Below are 12,713 nucleotides of genomic sequence, written 5' to 3' on the forward strand. Positions count from 1 at the left end.
AACCTGAGAAGTGATGAATTTTTAATAATTCAGAAGAACAGCATTCAATCATCTTTGCTGAGAGATTGGCCGGCATTGAACCTGAACCTGCTGAATCATAATAAGATCACTTATCTTTTTTGTAGAGGAATCGGCTGGACTTGGGCTGAGTTAAAATGATGCTATTTTTAAAGGTCAAGAGTTGTTCTCAAAAGTTCCAAACCTGAACAGAATGAGGGTGGTGTAGATACAGTGTAGTGGGATTTTCTCCTTAAAGGTGCAGTGTGTAATATTTATGAGGATCTATTGACAGAAATGCAATGTAATATACATAACTATGTGTATAAAGTCTTGTATAAAGACCTTACATAATGTGTCGTTGTGTTTTTATTAACGTAGAATGAGCCATTTCTATCTACATACACGCGGGTCCCCTTACAGGGAAGTTACCATTTTGCACCACTATGAACTACAGAAGCACTAAACGGACAAACTTCTCTAAAGAGCGCTAGGCTACTCTCTGCTAGTGTTGCACGATATGCTGGTACTAGAAAAGTATCGTGATACCCTGCTATAAAAACGGTACAATATGACATTTTATTAGTACCGGTACTTTAAGAATGACAGCACTCTAATAAGAGCAGTATTTCTTAATTTGCATCAATGTGTGACAGCAGGAGTCAGGACGTGTGTGCAGAGCTCTGAGTTAAGTATGACAAAGAAAGCAACAGAAACATGCATGCATGAGAAAATAAAGTAGGGATGCTCCGATCCGATACTCAGAATCGGTATCGGCTCCGATACTGCCATTTTTGCCATTTTTAATCCGATATTGTGCGTATAATATTCAGTGTTATTGTTAAGCCCCACAAAAGGCACAAAAACATTAAAAAGCACCATGAAATTTTCATGCACTATATTCCAAGTTTTCTGAAGCTTTGATAGTTTAATGTGAGGTACACAGTGGTGGAAAGAGTACTGAAAAAGCATACTCAAGTACTGTTACTTGTCAAAAAATGTAGTGCTAGTAGAGTAAAAGTACCTGTCCTAAATACTGTCCTAATTTACTCAAAGTAGGAGTAAAAAGTAGCCCTTTTAAAAGTACTCAAGAGTAGTGGGTAGTGAGTATTATGCTACGAATGTTATTCCACCTTATATCCTGCAAATTAAAAATGTAGCTTACTCTTTTATGGATGATTCTCAGTAAGAACAAAAAAAAACCATGAGATCACCAACAGTATTTCAGTATTTCTCCAAGTTTTATTTCTGACTGCTAGCACTAAAAATACAGCCATGTAATATTTGAGAAAGCAACCAATAATCTGGTAACATTTATGACAACCATTCTGTAGAGGTTTTCTTGCGGTTAATTAAAAAAGGTTGCAAAGCGTTGTACATTAACAATTTTATGTTAAAAAAAAAAAAAAATTCTTTCACTGCAAAAATGCTTTTCTTACTTAGTATTTTTGTCTTGTTTTCAGTCCAAATATCTAAAACATCTTACATTAAGAAGCATTTACTAGACAAGCAAAAGTTTTTGTCTTATTTTGGGGGAAAATAACTCAAAATTTAAAATAAGCAAAATAATCTGCCAATGGGGTAAGCAAAATAATCTTAATTCAAACAGAAAACAAGATTATTTTGTTTACCCCACTGGCAGATTATTTTGCTTATATTAAGCAAAAACTCCCTTAATTAACTTAATTAATTTTGAGTTATTTTCCCCCAAAACAAGACAGATTTTTTAGATATTTGGACTGAAAACAAGACAAAATATTAAGTAAGAAAAGCATTTTTTGCAGTGACGCATGTCCTGCTGTAATTTCAATGGATGTTTTAAAAGAGTACACTTCAGAAATCAGAATCGAGTAACTCACAATTTTCTCCACTTATTTTTGCTTGCAATTAATTAATAATTAATTATTGATGTTTTAGGAAAGTTATTTGCTATAAACATGGACTCAAATTTTAAATCGCAATGTAAGAACACATTACATTAAAATATGCAAACCTGGCAAACAATCAAGCTAAATTAAGTGTGTCCAGCAGATGGCACTGCGAGCTCATGCAGTGCTAACAGAATACGTACCATTTGTGCGTGTATTAGAAAATGTAATATTCTATTGTAAATTTTTAGTAATTGTTTAAGGCAATTTCACGATATCAGTCATCATACAGTAACCAGCAACAGCCCCCTTTCATAAAGCGCGCGTGCCTCTCACTCTAGGCTGGTCTAAAGCCTTGTTTATACTCGACGCGTCTGCACGAATGCGAGGGTGTCACACATTTGAGGGGAGTCACGCGCGTGTACTGATTATTCCTCTTAGCCAATCACGTTGACATGAAAAAATATATAAAAATAATGTAGCGACGGCAAGTTTAGGGAAAATAGCGCAGTAAAAGTACCGATACAGCACTTAAAATGTACTAAAGTAAAAGTACACCGTTTTTAAACTACTTAATAAAGTACAATTCCTGAGAAAAACGACTCAATTACAGTAACGAGAGTATTTGTAATTTGTTACTTTACACCACTGGAGGTACAGATGAATATTTAAGTCATTAAATTCACATGAATGCTTCCCTCCGCTGCGGCTGTCAGTCATTCTCCATTCAGCATTCAAACTGTGTGTCGCGGTCGGTTACGACAAGATGATTCAATGTTCCCATACTTGATCTGTTGATAAAAAGGTATATGCGGGACATGCTCGCGGACTCTGACCTGAAGCTCACACACACGCCTTTCACTCAGACAGCTTGCGATCACTACATCAGTTTTGCGGATTATTGGGTTTGAATGGTCAAAAAGATGTAACGTCCTGGCGAGTATTCGGGTAAATGCAGTCGGATATGTCTTAAGTGACCCTATACAGAGTTGAGTGAGAAATCGGATGTGTTACAATATATTGGGTCCGTGACCGGGTCTTAAAGGGCCAGGCATAATATTCTGCGTGATTAATGTTAATCAAACAACAAAAGAAAGTAGAAAATCACCCCATGCTTGACTGAATAACTTTTTTACGAATCAATGTATGTTTTGTTTTTTGTTTTTACATTTGATTATTTAATTTCTTTCTTGAATGCTACTGTTAAATAGACCTACTGTAGCTGTAAATAAAGCACTATTTTTGTCATATTGTTAGTGATTTACATTTTTTTCAAACAAAGATAAATATATACAGTATATATATATATTTTTTTTTAATAAAGAGGAGGGAATGGTCAAAAAGCAGGGCAGGAACAGGCTGGCCAAGTGAGTTTTTAGTAAAAAAAAAAAAAAAAAAAACATTTATATAAACATTGAATAATAAGTTCTGTCATATTATTCAATTACTTTTACTGTTTTTTGCCGTGGTATCGATTCAGTCTCGGTATCAAAGTATTTTAGTCTGGTATCATATCGTATTTTAAGTATTTTAGCCAGGAGCTTTAATGCGCAAAGTCTTTAAAGCAGGATGGATTCTGATTGGCTGTCAATGTTTTTATTGTTTATCAGCTGAAAAAAAAAATAGATCTGAATGTGATTCCAACAATATTATTCCCCTGCTTCATCATCGTTATAGTTGTGGTGTGGACTCTGCTATTCTTTTATATTTGGAATGGTTTTTAAAAGTATATCTTTTTCATTATAGTTATCCTTGGTGTGAACAGGCCTTAACTCTTGCTGTATACCAATCTGACCCTCAGTGAGAAAAAACGTTTTGCTATAACGCCAAAAAAGATCCAGTTATTTCTAACCTGCAAGAGAGTGATAGACAGAACCTTTAATTGTTTTTTTCCAAACTTTGTCTACAAGACACACATATTAATAAACTTAGAAACAAAATCCTTAAAGATATCCAGCTTATGCAACGCATCTTCAAGTTGCATCAGATGTGTTGAAAGAGGACTAGAATTGAAGACCTATTTAATTTAGTGAACAGTAAAGTGGCACCATCCTTGATGCTCAACACTACAGACGTACCATCATGTGTGTGAGCGAGCAAGTCTGTGTACGAGTGTGTAGTTCTGAGTGCTGGCTTGTACGAGTTAAATAAAATGCATAGATTGTTTGTAATTTCTAGAAAGGAATGACTGCTGAAAGCACAATGGAAGTGTGCCGTACGGCACACATTATTCACAGAATGGTGAAGGTGTTGATATCGAATTATCTTTGTTTAATTTCACCTAGATTTCTTAGAAAATATGGAATCACATTAATGCATGACTAAATCATTTCCATTTGTTGAAACAGTTAATCTAAAAAATGTGTATGAAAACATGTTTTTTTCCCTTCTGTGAAATACCAAAGAGAAAAACATATTGTGTGTTCCACAGATGTATCACATACATTTACTACCAGTCAAACGTCTAGACAAACCTACTCATGTGTGATAATAAAGCCATCAAATCTATGACACAAATAGAAATGTTCTCTGTACACTTGGCATTCTCTCAGTTAAATTCATGAGGTGCCACATGGGCATTTTTCACATTTGTTGGCTGCTTCTACTTCACTCTCAAATCTCCATTTTTGTTTGTTTGTTTTTTTCTTTGGTAAAGAAATGCTTATGTGGATACAGTTTTAAAGTGTCTGCAATAAGGATTTACAATGAATAACTATATTCATTCATTATGCACTCAAAACTAATATCAAGTATTTTCATAACCCATATAAAAATAGTAACATAAATTTAGTCAAGCATTTTCAAACTTGGTACATCATATAGGAAGATGTACTGCAGAAAGTAATATAGTAACTTCTCAAGAACACATCAATAAGAAGAATTGTCAAGGCAGCCTTTTAAAAAATAATTGTATGTCATATTTGTCTCATGGATAGAAATTGACTGTAATGACTGACCAGAAATAGAACACAGAGGCAGTAAATGCTAATGATCTGGAGGTAGTTATATACATTACGTAATCATCCATTACAGTGTAATGAACTCACACACGGGGGGAAAACAATGATAAAATATGGTTTACAGAGAGAGAACAAATCATATGCAAATATTAGTACATTATAAAGAATTAAATAATCTAGAGTACAAGAACTAATCTAAAGGTTATATTTTTTATATAATATTTACAGTATAAGGCAAATGAGAAACAGAAACTTTCAGAGGTTTTGGGTAAATATGTCAAAATACAAGAGGGAAAAATTGGCAAATAATGTGAGGGGAATATTGCGTATGCCTTGTCAGTACATTTTTCCTCTAGAACATCCCAGATTAAGATTATCTCAATGGGATTATTAGATCAGTTTCTTTCTTTCTTTCTTTTTTCTTTTTTTTTTTTTTAACTGTGTTTCGTTTATTATGTAGGGCACCAGAATTACCTGAGCTAAGACAATGATTTTGAGTGAAATTTTTGATGAATTACAAAATAAATAAATAAATAAAATGAAAGTTATTATTTTTTAATTGCTTTGTATACAGAAAATACAGATGCATAAAATATTCTGGTTGTGCCCTGTTCTGTATGTCTATTATATAGGCTATCTAGTCTATTATAGTCTATATACAAACATACAGCCAATTTCGGTGTGCATATATATATATATATATATATATATATATATATATATATATATATATATATATATATATATACACACACCGATTAGGCATAACATTATGACATTAGGAAGTGAATAACACTGATTATCTCTTCATCACGGCACCTGTTAGTGGGTGGGATTTATTAGGCAGCAAGTGAATATTTTGCCCTCAAAGTTGATGTGTTAGAAGCAGGAAAAATGGGAAAGCATAAGGATTTGAGCGAATTTGACAAGGGCCAAATTGTGATGGCTAGATGGGTCAGAGCTCCTCCAAAACTGCAGCTCTTGTGGGGTGCTCCCGGTCTGCAGTGGTCAATTTCAATCAAAAGTGATCCAAGGAAGGAACAGTGGTGAACCGACAACAGGGTCATGGGCGGCCAAAGCTCATTGATGCATGTGTGGAGCGAAGGCTGGTCCGTGTGGTCCTATCAAACAGACGAGCTACTGTAGCTCAAATTGCTCAAGAAGTTAATGCTGGTTCTGATAGAAAGGTGTCAGAATACGCATCGCAGATTGTTGCGTATTGGGTAATATAGCCCATAGACAGTAAAAGAAATGGACACAGCGATCCCATAGACTTCCACTTAGAAAAGAGAAGTAAATTAGAAGCACTCACTTCCTGATGGCTGAACGTTACTGCGCTATCTCAGACTGAGCTTGACGACGTAGATGTGACATGGGCAACCTGTCTGACAGTTGTAAGTCTTCTAGTAGTTGGGCAAAGTGAAATCTGAATCACCGAATCTTGCAGAGACGGAGAGCGTGAGTATTCTTATTAATTGTTTTGTCATTTTGCATAGTATTTATTTATTTGAATAAATTGCCTCATAGACAGTAAAAGATTGCCTGCGAGCTTCTCCTCCCGTCTATACGGTCATTTCTCTACTGTGCGACGGTTGTCGTGTGGTTATGACGCAATCGTTAGCCTATTTTTTACAAAAACGGCTTCTACGGGGCGATAGTGTAAGATACAAGGTAATGGAGACTTTTATACATTGTCATGTTTCTTTAGAAATAAACAATGGACAAATGGAGTCTTTAAACGCCTCAGATGTAAAGATATTCACTGTCAAAGTGACGCCAAAATGAATGGGAGTCAATTGAATGCTAACAGCAGGTGATGGCTTGGTTAGCAATGGCTGCCCCTATGGAAGGTATGCTTTCCGGGTGCTGGATTACCCCGTTGGTATAGCCACAAGCCAGTCAGGGTGCCCATGCTGACCCCTGTCCACTTTACCTCTTTCAGCAGGATAATGCGCCCTGCCACAAAGCAAAAAAGGTTCAGGAATGGTTTGAGGAGCACACCAACGAGTTTGAGGTGTTGACTTGGCCTCCAAATTCCACAGATCTCAATCCAATCAAGCATCTGTGGGATGTGCTAAACAAACGAGCCCGATCCATGGAGGCCCCACCTCGCAACTTACAGGACTCAAAGGATCTGCTACTAACATCTTGGTGCCAGATACCACAGCAGACCTTTAAGGGTCCAGTGGAGTTCATTCCTCGACCGGTCATGGCTGTTTTGGCAGCGAAAGGGGGACTAACACAATATTAGGAAGGTGGTATATATATATATATATAAGATGTATACATTTGCTACCAAACCTCTGACTAAACCGGCCATCCCAGACTAAACTGACCAAATCAGTTGAACTGCTGCTTCAAATAAAGCACACAGCTACAAAAGTATTTTGTTCATTTACAGGTTGAACACAAGCTCAACCAACGCTATCTCATGACCAATTTGTACGTATTTTACGAGGTGTCTAACTCGTACGAATTTTAAAATTTTGTCTAAACTCCAGTGACGGGTAGGTTTAGGGGCGGGGTTTGAGGTAGGTCATTCGTACGAATTCATACAAATTTGTCAACTATTGGCAACTCATCAAATACGTAAGAATTAGTAAAAATCGTACACATTCGTACGAGTGAGATCATCCAAATTCGTACGAATTAGCCACCTCGAAAAATATGTACGAATTGCCGTGAGATCGGGTTGGCTCAACCCATCTTTAATATATCCAGAATGAATTGGGTTATACGCAGGACTGGAAACAACATATCTGAATTCCTTCTTCATGCACGAGTCAATTTCACAGGCATACATATGCCTGCATGCATATGGTCCATATATGGTTTGATAGAAATATATGGTTTGAAAGTAAATGACATGGCATCTAACAGTCCTATTCTGAAGTCCATTTACCCCATTTCTTTATTTTAATGCAATAATACATACAGGCAATCTTATCTTTGCAAAAAACAAAAAAAACAAAAAAAAAACACTGTTTTGTCAAAACAAAATGAATATACTTAATTTAACAGTACTTTATGATTCCCCAAAGCAGATTATAAAATATATAATCACTTAAAACTTACAACACCCAGAAATAAACGCTAACTATGAACCATAACGATTTTGAAATGAACCTGTGTATATAAAATCCCCATCTACCAGTCATGACTCGTTATCTGCTAAAGTAAAGACCTGGATTGCTTTGATTCTCCAGAGATGTTGCTACGGTTACACAAATGCAACATTCCACCGCTTGCGAGTAGATACAGAGAAACACATACACATGTGTGAGCAAAATAGTGCAAGGTGCTCTCCTCCCTTCCCCTGCTTTCTACCTTCAATCTCAGTATAATTTCTCTCTTTCATTGGTTTCATATAGCTGGAAATTGACTGCGCTCTGTAGAGAAGACCTATATGGATGTATGTGGATGGGTCAGGTTCAGATACAATTTCTAAATTACAGCTGTTAATTCAAATGAGATGAAATTGAAACTAAAAAGAATAAAATAAAAAATTGATGGTAAGTCTTAAGAATATACTCCTCCTAAAATTGATCTTGACTCAGAATTGTTGAAGTTAAAAAATACTTTAAATGAGTCATCGCTGTAAAATAATAGATGCTATTTACACCAAGTGCAAATAGCAACTAGATTCTATTTAGTTACACTAAAAGCCCTCCCTACACCGACCCCTAACCCTACTCAATACATGCTTTTATTATTATTATTATTATTATTATTATTATTAAACATTTGGTTAGGCACTTTATTTCCACTTTTAGAACGTTTTCTTAATTTTTATCGAAAGTAAATGTTTTTCCGATGTGATATGTGATGGGAAAAGGGAGAAGAGCGAGCGCTGCAAAAAGCGTGTGATTTTGTCAAAACCTAGATCCTTAAGCATTAAACCTTACTGACTGCACCACTGAAGACGTTGAAAAACCTGTGTTTTTTTATCTTGTTTGGCCCAACCAGGCATTGTTAGGCAGGGCTTGTGCGAATAGCACTTGCCAACAAGGCACGTGTAAATAGACACTCCGGTAAAGGCATGTGTCTGTGTATTTCCCACTGGATTAGGCTTACAAAGAATCATGGTTCAGAATGCATATATGCAAATGTTCATTTGTACATCACGTCAACCGTATGCTGGTCATTCGGGCAGAGGATTTACTCAGCGAGGTCACAGCTATCTGCTGACAATTCACACTGAGCATCCAAAGATCCAGCACATATGCTTCACTTTCACACCAGCAATCTGTCCATCTCACATAGCCTATTGCAGCTGTGCTGTGTGTGTGGTGTGTTTGCAAGATAGACAGATATGGGAGGGTGACAAAGCAGGAGAAAGGAGGAGAGAGAAAGGCAAGAAAAGTAAGAAAGGAGAAAAGAGCAACTAAGCATAAGTGATTGAACATTACAGTGACCAGTAGTGCTCTGCCCTTCATACATTATCACACTATGTGAGAGTTTATACATCCTGATAGACAGTAAAACTCAAACACATTCACACTGATCATGGCAATGACCTTTAACAACGGCCACCCATGCTATGCAGACATTCAAAAACTCTGCCTGACGGATTGAACATCACACCGCAAGGTTGTTAATTAAACACTACATAGGTTTCATTCATTTAAAACAATGAGGTGGGGGTTGTTGCAGAAAACAGAGGAAAAGACACAAGGTCAGACTATGTGATATGAGATTTAACTTTCCAATGCATACTAAACTAGCCTAAATTGAACCTGCAAAGGTCATCTTAAATCAGTTTTTCAGCAGGTGATGCATCTATAAAGAATCGCATTGATGGTGCATTATCAGTTTCTAGTGCTGATGTTTCCTGCGCTGCTAGGTTTGTATTAACTTGGAATATAAATCCCTCTACTGACTTGGTTACATGTTCTGGTACGATCGAATCTCTGTTGGAAAATCCAGTTTAAGCTGCTACCTGTTTTGGAACATGGGTCCTGTTTCTAACTGGTCCAAAGAGCAAGCTGACACTCTTGGACATGCAACAAACCAGCATTTTACACCAGCTAGAAACCAACATGCTCCGAGACATTTTTCCACAGGGTTCAGGAAGGTGAGGAAATATTGGCTACATCACCTATAGGCTACAGTTTCAACGTACACGTTCAGCCCCAAAACAACAAGTTTTATATGATGTGATAGTCATTGTTAACCAAATTGTTAAACAAAGTTGATAAACACGAACGTTTTAATTGACTAACTGACACGCGTAAATGTTTACTGATCATTTTAACGTTCAGAAAATGAATCTCGATAACCAGGGTCATGGTATTCTGAGCACACATCGCATCGGCTTCAGATTGAGTGTCTGTCAGGTGTTTCAAAAACTTACCAAGCTGAAGTTTTTCATCATTTCATCAGGCGCGAGACTTCAAATCAAAGTCACCAGTCCGTTTCAAGTCGAGTATCCAAAAGAACTGTCACTTTTCAACCATAACGGTCACTAACGCTTTGATGCTGTGCGTTGCGCCTTATCCAGCACAATGGTTAAAGACCGTGCATAATTACACGAGACTCCAAAGCCAGATGAGATGACACTTTATATCGTATCATTACGAATAGCGCAAAAAGCTTTGAATAGTGTTCAACACATGAGAATAAAATATCTGTCTTTGTAGTAAGTATGAAGCGATGAGTAGCCTACGCCAGAGTACACTGTCCCGTTTTGTGCTGCTGTCTTCCCTGCGCGCGCTCTCTCTCTCTCTCTCTCTCTCTCTCTCTCTCTCTCTCTCTCTCTCTCTCTCTCTCTCTCTCTCTCTCTCTCTCTCTCTCTCTCTCTCTCTCTCTCTCTCTCTCTCTCTCTCTCTCTCTCTCATGCGTCTGCTGAGCGAGTGTGGAAAGCGCGTGGTGAGTGTTGAGTTTGAGTGTGAGTGATTTTTCGTGGCTGCTGTGCCTAGAACTATTCACCATCAGTTATTTTTCTATATTTTCTTGTTTTTTTTTATCTCCCTCTCTCTTTCCCCCTTGTTTTGTTTTAGTTGCTAATAATAGTTTTCTGGTGCATTGATCCGGGCCGTGTGCTATTTGAGGAAGCATTGCTGTCCCGGACTCGCAGGTAGGCTCACGCCGCGCTACGCAGTGAAGGTGGCGTGACGTCCGCGGTGAGTGTAGATGTTGTTTGGCTATAGGAGAAGTTGTGGGCCGTTGTCTCCGATTTAAAAAAAACAACAATTGGAAGCGGATCTTCGTTGTTGAAACATGTAGGCTAGTTTCTTTTAGGCGATTTGCCTCGATTGTGAAGGATATGGCGCTGAATTAAACTTTGTGCAAATTCCGAATCGATGATTTTGACTATTTTGTATTTGCAACAACAGGGAAAATTAATGCAATAAAGTGGGATATTTAGTGCGTGATTGCCCTGATAAAAGAGAAACATCAGCAACAGAGCAAAAGGCTATAGCCTAAATGATGCAACTGCCCGCGACAAGTCAACCCATAGACAGTATAGCCTACCGAGTCAGACGCAAATCGCGGCAGACTCAGAGCAAGCTGAACCTGTGCCGATTGCATCAGAGCTGCAAGAGGTAGGCTAAATCGGGCCCATTCTGCGATTATAAAAAAGTCGTTTAATAAAAAGGCAGATGCTGCGGACGTACTTTGACGGATCCAGGTCTCACTTGTGGACAGTGACGCCTTAAAGGTGCCAGAGGTCTCCCAGCGCGACGGAGAACAGCCGTTGATCGAGGACAGATGCGAGAACGATGGCATTGACCAGTCCTTCCAAAAAAATGCGGCCTTTTTTTGTGATTTTTTTGCGGCCAAAAATCCTTGATTATGCGGCACGTTTTCTTAAAAAATGCGTTGGAAAATGCGGGATATTAATGCAATTTTATGCAATAAAATTGCGAGAACTTGCAAAAACTGCGGTTTGATGAAAAAGAGAAAAAAAAGCACTAGCCTACATCACAGAAAGTGCTGGGAATATTAAAGTTCTCATCTTGTTTTATTGAAGACCTTAATAAACACATGGCTCAAATTTACAAGGCTTTACAAAAGGAATATGCTACAACTTCTGAAAAAATGAATAAATAACTTCCTGTTTTACAGAGGTAGCTATACAAAACAGACATTTGAATGTTTCCAAAAATGAAAATTCTGTCATTAATGACTTCCCCTCATGTCGTTGGACCTCCGTTCATCTTCGGAACACAAATTAAGATATTTTAGTTGAAATCCGATGGCTCAGAAAGGCCTCCATTGGCACAATGCACTGTGCACTCTCAAGACCCATAAAAGGTACTAAAGATGTCATTACAAAGTCCATCTCACTACACTGGTTCTACAATAACTTTATGAAGCGACGAGAATAGTTTTTGTGCTAAAACCTAAATAACGACTTGTATAGTGATGACTGATTTCAATAAACAGCATCATGAAGCTTCGAAGCGTTATGAATCAGCGAGTCGATTCATGATTCGGATTGCGTGTCAAACTGCTGAAATACATGACTTTGGCGATCCAAACTGCTGAATCGACTCACTGATTCATAACGCTTCGAAGCTTTATGATGCTGTTTTTTGAAATCGGTGAACACACCGGGAAACTGCTTTGCACGGTCTTTTGCTGTTATTTTTGTTGGCAAATGGGAATTTGCGTGCTTCATCATGGTTTCACCGATATCTATGGTTTCACCACGGGGTTTGCAGCTTTTCGATGACGTTTACGTCGGGTAATTACGTCACATCAAAACATTCCCATGGCAATAGGGGGAAATGGCGGCTCTTGTGTGAAGTAAACAAACATTTTTCAACTTTGAATTTTTTAGACTTTTTTGCAACAAAAATTTTGGGGATTATGAAATCATGTTAGCCCTACATATTTTGCACACGGAAATAGGCAATTTAGGCAAGAAAAAATGCGGCCCCCG

The 12,713-nt window shown here is 37.6% G+C and overlaps 1 protein-coding gene across 1 annotated transcript in view; it reads right to left on the minus strand.

Annotated features, from left to right (window-relative positions):
- htr1d (5-hydroxytryptamine (serotonin) receptor 1D, G protein-coupled) overlaps window positions 1-10,530 on the minus strand; it is a 36,357-nt gene extending 25,827 nt beyond the window's left edge. The window contains exon 1 of the mRNA XM_079832509.1: window positions 10,179-10,530. The gene's annotated coding sequence lies outside the window, so the exon portion shown is untranslated. The remainder of the gene's footprint in view (window positions 1-10,178) is intronic.
- Window positions 10,531-12,713: the final 2,183 nt, after the last annotated feature.

Source organism: Gobio gobio (assembly GCF_949357685.1).
Source record: "Gobio gobio genome assembly, chromosome: 13".
In the NCBI taxonomy this organism is placed as follows: domain Eukaryota; kingdom Metazoa; phylum Chordata; class Actinopteri; order Cypriniformes; family Gobionidae; genus Gobio; species Gobio gobio.